This window comes from Nycticebus coucang, chromosome 1 (assembly GCF_027406575.1).
Source record: "Nycticebus coucang isolate mNycCou1 chromosome 1, mNycCou1.pri, whole genome shotgun sequence".
In the NCBI taxonomy this organism is placed as follows: domain Eukaryota; kingdom Metazoa; phylum Chordata; class Mammalia; order Primates; family Lorisidae; genus Nycticebus; species Nycticebus coucang.
The window spans coordinates 69,254,536-69,262,638 of NC_069780.1; the positions used below are offsets into that span (position 1 = coordinate 69,254,536).

The 8,103-nt window shown below is 38.0% G+C and overlaps 1 pseudogene; it reads left to right on the top strand.

Annotated features, from left to right (window-relative positions):
• Window positions 1–374: 374 nt before the first annotated feature.
• LOC128590377 (dnaJ homolog subfamily B member 11-like) lies at window positions 375–4,645 on the top strand (annotated as a pseudogene).
• Window positions 4,646–8,103: the final 3,458 nt, after the last annotated feature.

Here is an 8,103-nt window from a genome sequence, read left to right on the forward strand (position 1 = left end):
GTTAATTGCATGGCAGGTGCTACGGATATTCTTAGAATCCATTCCTACACTAGGATAGCTAATAAGAAATGACTATAAACCACATAATGTTATGCACTAAAGCTAAACTAATTGAGCTGCCTATTCTACTCTCTGTTAGCTTTATCTATATCTGCCTTCACATCTATCCATTATTCCTCCTCCCCCTTCCCTCCCCTACCCAACATCAACACATGTGCACACCTACACACATGCACACATCTTTATCATGACAGCTTAAGTCTTTGATCTTTATTCAAGTTGTTAAAGGCATAAAAAAGTTTTAGACGCTGGGGGCTTCTCTCACTGGGACTCCGGACTCCCAGGAAGTCTCAGTGAGAGAAGGATGGGGAGAGATGAATATGAAGGCTGCATATGAGGTTCTATGACATAATGAGAAAGGGAAACAGTATAATACTTACAGGGAAGAAGGATTAAAAGATGGTCATCAGAACTCCTTTAGAGACATTTTTTCACACTTCTTTGGAAATTTTGGTTTCATGTTTGGAGGAACCCCTCCTCAGCAAGACAGAAATATTCCTACAGGAATATTTGATGTTATTATAAATCTAGAAGTCACTTTGGAAGAAGCACATGCAGGACATTTTGTGGAGGTAGTTAGAAATAAACCTGTAGCAAAGCAGGCTCCAGGCAAACAGAAATGCAATTGTTGGCAAGAGAAGCAGACCACCCAGCTGGGCCCTGGGCACTACCAAATGACCTAGGAGGTGGTCTGCGATGAATGCCCCAGTGTCAAACTAGTGAATGACGAACAAACGCTGGAACCTGGGGTGAGAGATGGCATGGAGTATCCCTTTATTGGAGAAGGTGAGCCTCATGTGGATGGGGAGCCTGGAGACTTAATGATTCTAAATCAAAGTTGTCAAGCACCCAATATTTCAAAAGAGAGGATGGGTGGCACCTCTGGCTCAAGGAGTAGGGCAGAGGTGGCAGGTCCAAATCTGGCCTGGCCAAAAACTGCAAAAAAAAAGGAGAGGAGATGATTTATATACAAATGTTATTGTCTCACTAGTTGAGTCTCTGGTTGGCTTTGAGATGGACATTACTCACTTGGATAGTCACAAAGTACATATATCCCAGGATAAGATCATCAGGCCAGGAGCAAAGCTATGAAAGAAGGGAGAAGGACTCCCCAACTTTGACAACAACAACATCAAGGGCTCTTTGAGAATCACTTTTTTTTTTTTTTGATGTGGATTTTCCAAAAGAACAGTTAACCAAAGAGGCATAATGTAAGCGTATATAGCACACCTCCTGCATGAAGGACTCAACCTTAACTTGGACTCCACCTAACAAACAGAAACAATGTAACCTAGTCATGTGCACCTTCATATTAATATGAAAATTTAAAAAAGAATGTCTGTCAAAATGTTAACCCCCCACTTTTACTTTCATGCACATTTGTTGAAATTAAATCATGCTCTTTTTAAGTTTTCTGTGTTGAGCATTTCATCCAATCATTCTTTAAATTGTTTCTGAGTTATTTTCAATATTTTCTTAGAAAAATATGATAGTTATGGTTTTAGGGGAGTATATTAGAATATAAAGAGTAGAGACTCTGGAATTTCACAGACGTTGACTCATTTCACCTGCACCAATCTGGAGCTGTGGGCCTTGAACAAGTGATTGTTGTTTAATGTGAGGCTCCATTTTCTCACTTATAAATGAGAGACTGTGTTAAGGTAAGTAAAGTGAATTTAGCATAGCATCCAGACCCTAGTAGGCATTTAATAAGTGTTAGCTATTATTACAGTTGAAACTACTGTCATTGCTTTTCTTCATTCTACCTCAGTTAACACCACAAAATATATATGATGGGTTTTAATAAATAATGTCTCTCTACTTTCTCTACCAAAGAGCAAGTAGTTCGTAAAGATTATTAGATTAGAGCCTGATTTTAGAATCTAAGGTTAAATTCATATTTAGAATCTAAATCTAAATATCTAAAATCATATTTAGAATCACATGTCAGATTAAATTCTAATTTTCTACTAAGAAATAAGACATAGCTTAACAAAGAAAACAAAGGCTTTTAATTTGGGAAAAGCTGAAACATACTGTGAGGATAACTTGGTTTGTAGCTTGACTAAAAGACATATACTGCTCTCAGTAAAATAGACAGGGAGCATAAGTTGAAAGAAAACCGTAGAAATGAGCGGTAGATGTCGCTGTGGGGAAGAGCTGGGAAAGCCATGCAGGGGAGAAGCTGAGATGAAAAACAAAGAAAACAGAAGCAACTTACCAACGGCTTGGTTCCCTCCAGGGGACTAAACCCAGACAGAATCCTCACCTCCACAATAGCCATATTGGAAGAGTTGCGGCTCCCCACATAACTGAGGGGAAAAAAAGCAAACATTCCACAGGCACGAGAACTTAAAGAGCAAGAGGAAGTGAAAGGAAAATTACGGCAAGGAAACAGATAAAAGAAATCACTCATGAGGAAGAATCAGCAGAAAACTCCAGGCAACATGAAGAACCAGCCCAGAACAACCCCGCCAAGGGACCATGAGGTAGCTACTGCAGAGGATTCCACCTATACAGAAATGTTAGGAATGACAGAAAGGGAATTTAGAATACACATGTTGAAAACAATGAAAAAAATGATAGAAACAATGAAGGAAACTGCTAATAAAGTGGAAAATAACCAAAAGGAAATTCAAAAACAGAATCAAATAAGAGATGAACGATATGAAGAATATAAAAAGGATATAGCAGAGCTGAAGGAATGAAACAGTCAATTAGGGAACTTAAAGATGCAATGGAAAGTATCAGCAACAGGTTAGACCATGCAGAAGAAAGAATTTCAGAGGTAAAAGACAAAGTTTTTGAGATAACTCAGATAGTAAAAGAGGCAGAAGAGAGAGAAAGCAGAACGTTCACTGTCAGAATTATGGGACTTTATGAAGCGTTCCAACATACGAGTCACAGGAATTCCAGAAGGGGAAGAAGAATGCCCCAGAGGAATGGAAGCCATACTAGAGAATATTATAAAAGAAAATTTCCCAAATATCACCAAAGATTCTGACACACTGCTTTCAGAGGGCTATCGGACCCCAGGTCGCCTCAACTCTAACCGAGCTTCTCCAAGACACATTGTGATGAACCTGTCCAAAGTCAAGACAAAAGAAAAGATTCTGCAAGCTGCCAGGAGTAAGCGCCAGTTGACCTACAGGGGCAAATCCATCAGAGTGACCGCAGACTTCTCTAATGAAACTTTCCAAGCAAGAAGACAATGGTCATCTACCTTTAATCTACTTAAACAGAACAATTTTCAGCCCAGAATTCTGTACCCTGCTAAGCTAAGCTTCAAAATTGATGGAGAAATCAAATCATTTACGGATATACAAACATTGAGGAAATTCGCCACAACAAGACCAGCTCTACAGGAAATACTTCAACCTGTTCTGCACACTGACCATCACAATGCATCAGCAGCAAAGTAAGAACTCAGAAATGAAAGGACAGAACCTAACCTCCACACTGATGCAAAAGATAAAACTAAGCAATGGACTCTCACCAAATAAGACGAATAGAATACTACCACACTTATCAATTATCTCAATAAATGTTAATGGCTTGAATTCCCCACTGAAGAGACATAGATTGGTTGACTGGATTAAAAAACACAAGCCATCCATTTGCTGTCTGCAAGAAACACACCTGGCTTCAAAAGACAAATTAAGGCTCTGAGTCAAGGGTTGGAAGACAATTTTTCAGGCAAATGGAATTCAGAAGAAAAGAGGAGTTGCGATCTTATTTTTAGATACATGTGGATTTAAAGCAACTAAAGTCAAAAAAGACAAAGATGGTCACTTTATATTGGTCAAGGGAAAAATACAACAAGAAGACATTTCAATTCTAAATATCTATGCACCCAATTTAAATGCTCCCAGATTCTTGAAACAGACCTTACGCAGTCTGAGCAATATATCTGATAATACCATAATAACAGGGGACCTTAACACTCCTCTTACAGAGCTGGACAGATCCTCTAAACAGAAATTAAACAAAGATGTAAGAGATTTAAATGAGACCCCAGAACAACTGTGCTTGATAGACGCATATAGAACACTCCATCCCAAAGATAAAGAATATACATTCTTCTCATAACCCCATGGAACATTCTCCAAAATTGATCATATCCTGGGACACAAAACAAATATCAACAGAATCAAAAGAATTCAAATTTTACCTTGTATCTTTTCAGACCATAAGGCACTAAAGGTGGAACTCAACTCTAACAAAAATGCTCGACCCCACCCAAAGGCATGGAAATTAAACAATCTTCTGTTGAATAACAGATGGGTGCAGGAAGAAATAAAACAGGAAATCATTAACTTCCTTGAGCATAACAACAATGAAGACACAAGCTACCAAAACCTGTGGGATACTGCAAAAGCAGTTTTGAGAGGAAAATTCATCGCTTTAGATGCCTACATTCGAAAAACAGAAAGAGAGTGCATCAACGATCTCACAAGAGATCTTATGGAATTGGAAAAAGAAGAACAATCTAAGCCTAAACTCAGTAGAAGAAAAGAAATATCCAAAATCAAATCAGAATTCAATGAAATTGAAAACAAAAGAATCATTCAGAAAATTAATGAAACAAGGAGTTGGTTTTATGAAAAAATAAATAAAATAGATAAACCATTGGCCAGACTAACTAGAAATAGAAAAGTAAAATCTCTAGTAACCTCAATCAGAAATGATAAAGGGGAAATAACAACTGATCCCACAGAGATACAAGAGATCATCTCTGAATACTACCAGAAACTCTATGCCCAGAAATTTGACAATGTGAAGGAAATGGATCAATATTTGGAATCACACTCTCTCCCTAGACTCAGCCAGGAAGAAATAGAGCTCCTGAACAGACCAATTTCAAGCACTGAGATCAAAGAAACAATAAAAAATCTTCCAACCAAAAAATGCCCTGGTCCAGAAGGCTTCACTCCAGAATTCTATCAAACCTTCAAGGAAGAGCTTATTGCTGTACTGCAGAAATTATTCCAACAAATTGAGGAAGAAGGAATCTTCCCCAACACATTCTATGAAGCAAACATCACCCTGATACCAAAACCAGGAAAAGACCCAAACAAAAAGGAGAATTTCAGACCAATCTCACTCATGAATATAGACGCAAAAATTCTCAACAAAATCCTAGCCAATAGATTACAGCTTATCATCAAAAAAGTCATTCATCATGATCAAGTAGGCTTCATCCCAGGGATGCAAGGCTGGTTTAACATACGCAAGTCTATAAACGTTATCCACCATATTAACAGAGGCAAAAATAAAGATCACATGATCCTCTCAATAGATGCAGAAAAAGCATTTGATAAAATCCAGCATCCTTTTCTAATGAGAATACTGAAGAGTATAGGCATAGGTGGCACATTTCTAAAACTGATTGAAGCTATCTATGACAAACCCACAGCCAATATTTTACTGAATGGAGTAAAACTCAAAGCTTTTCCTCTTAGAACTGGAACCAGACAAGGTTGTCCTCTGTCACCTTTACTGTTCAACGTAGTGCTGGAAGTTCTAGCCAATACAATTAGGCAAGACAAGGAAATAAAGGGAATCCAAATGGGAGCAGAGGAGGTCAAACTCTCCCTCTTTGCTGATGACATGATCTTATACTTAGAGAACCCCAAAGACTCAACCACAAGACTCCTAGAAGTCATCAAAAAATACAGTAATGTTTCAGGATATAAAATCAATGTCCACAAGTCAGTAGCCTTTGTATACACCAATAACAGTCAAGATGAGAAGCTAATTAAGGACACAACTCCCTTCACCATAGTTTCAAAGAAAATGAAATACCTAGGAATATACCTAACGAAGGAGGTGAAGGACCTCTATAAAGAAAACTATGAACTCCTCAGAAAGGAAATAGCAGAGGATATTAACAGATGGAAGAACATACCATGCTCATGGATGGGAAGAATCAACATTGTTAAAATGTCTATACTTCCCAAAGCAATCTACCTATTCAATGCCATTCCTATCAAAGTACCTACATCGTACTTTCGAGATTTGGAAAAAATGATTCTGCGTTTTGTATGGAACCGGAAAAAACCCCGTATAGCTAAGGCAGTTCTCTGTAACAAAAATAAAGCTGGGGGCATCAGCATACCAGATTTTAGTCTGTACTACAAAGCCATAGTGCTCAAGACAGCATGGTACTGGCACAAAAACAGAGACATAGACACTTGGAATCGAATCGAACACCAAGAAATGAAACTAACATCTTACAACCACCTAATCTTCGATAAACCAAACAAGAACTTACCTAAGGGGAAAGACTCTGTATTCAATAAATGGTGTTGGGAGAACTGGATGTCTACATGTAAAAGACTGAAACTGGACCCACACCTTTCCCCACTCACAAAAATTGATTCAAGATGGATAAAGGACTTAAACTTAAGGCATGAAACAATAAAAATCCTCAAAGAAAGCATAGGAAAAACACTGGAAGATATTGGCCTGGGGGAAGACTTCATGAAGAAGAGTGCCATGGCAATTGCAACAACAACAAAAATAAACAAATGGGACTTCATTAAACTGAAAAGCTTCTGTACAGCTAAGGAGACAATAACCAAAGCAAAGAGACAACCTACACAATGGGAAAGGATATTTGCATATTTTCAATCAGACAAAAGCTTGATAACTAGGATCTATAGAGAACTCAAATTAATCCACATGAAAAAAGCCAACAATCCCAGATATCAATGGGCAAGAGACATGAATAGAACTTTCTCTAAAGACGACAGACGAATGGCTAACAAACACATGAAAAAATGTTCATCATCTCTATATATTAGAGAAATGCAAATCAAAACAACCCTGAGATATCATCTAACCCCAGTGAGAATGGCCCACATCACAAAATCTCAAAACTACAGATGCTGGCGTGGATGTGGAGAGAAGGGAACACTTTTACACTGCTGGTGGGACTGCAAACTAGTATAACCTTTCTGGAAGGAAGTATGGAGAAACCTCAAAGCACTCAAGCTAGACCTCCCATTTGATCCTGCAATCCCATTACTGGGCATCTACCCAGAAGGAAAAAAATCCTTTTATCATAAGGACACTTGTACTAGACTGTTTATTGCAGCTCAATTTACAATCGCCAAAATGTGGAAACAGCCTAAATACCCACCAACCCAGGAATGGATTAACAAGCCGTGGTATATGTATACCATGGAATACTATTCAGCCATTAAAAAAAATGGAGACTTTACATCCTTCGTATTAACCTGGATGGACGTGGAAGACATTATTCTTAGTAAAGCATCACAAGAATGGAGAAGCATGAATCCTATGTACTCAATTTTGATATGAGGACAATTAATGACAATTATGGTTATGGGGGGTGAAGCAGAAAGAGGGAAGGAGGGAGGGGGTGGGGCCTTGGTGTGTGTCACACTTTATGGGGGCAAGACATGATTGCAAGAGGGACTTTACCTAACAATTGCAATCAGTGTAACCTGGCTTACTGTACCCTCAATGAATCCCCAACAATAAAAAAAATAAATAAAAAATAAATAAATAAATAAATAAATAAAAAAGAAAAAAAAAAAAAGAAAACCGTAGAAATAACTCAAGTTTCCCAAGGAACTGAGCAAACAGGAGCTTGGAGAGAAAAAGACAGGAAGAGATATCCAGAGTGTGCTCCTAGAAAACAAGTTTCCCATGAAGACTTCAACTTCATTCACATATAAGTACATATCTATTTATCCAACTTACATTTATTTACAGAGCCTGCTATGTGCCAACTATTTTCCTAGGCACTGGGAATATACAAGTAAACAAGATAACAATAATATCTATAACAGCTAACTGAATGGTATATTTTAAGTGCCTTCCAGAACTCACAATATTTATTCTAGCTATCTGATTGCCTGGGGTAGAATTTGTTATAGAAAGAATGGAAATAGACTGAGTTAATGTTCAATAACTCACATTTAAGGCTTTGACTGTGCACTGGAGGAACCTTAGATTTAAAACCAAGACTGTTGGCTTGGGAGAGGATTTTCCAAAATCCTGTATCTCCCCTTT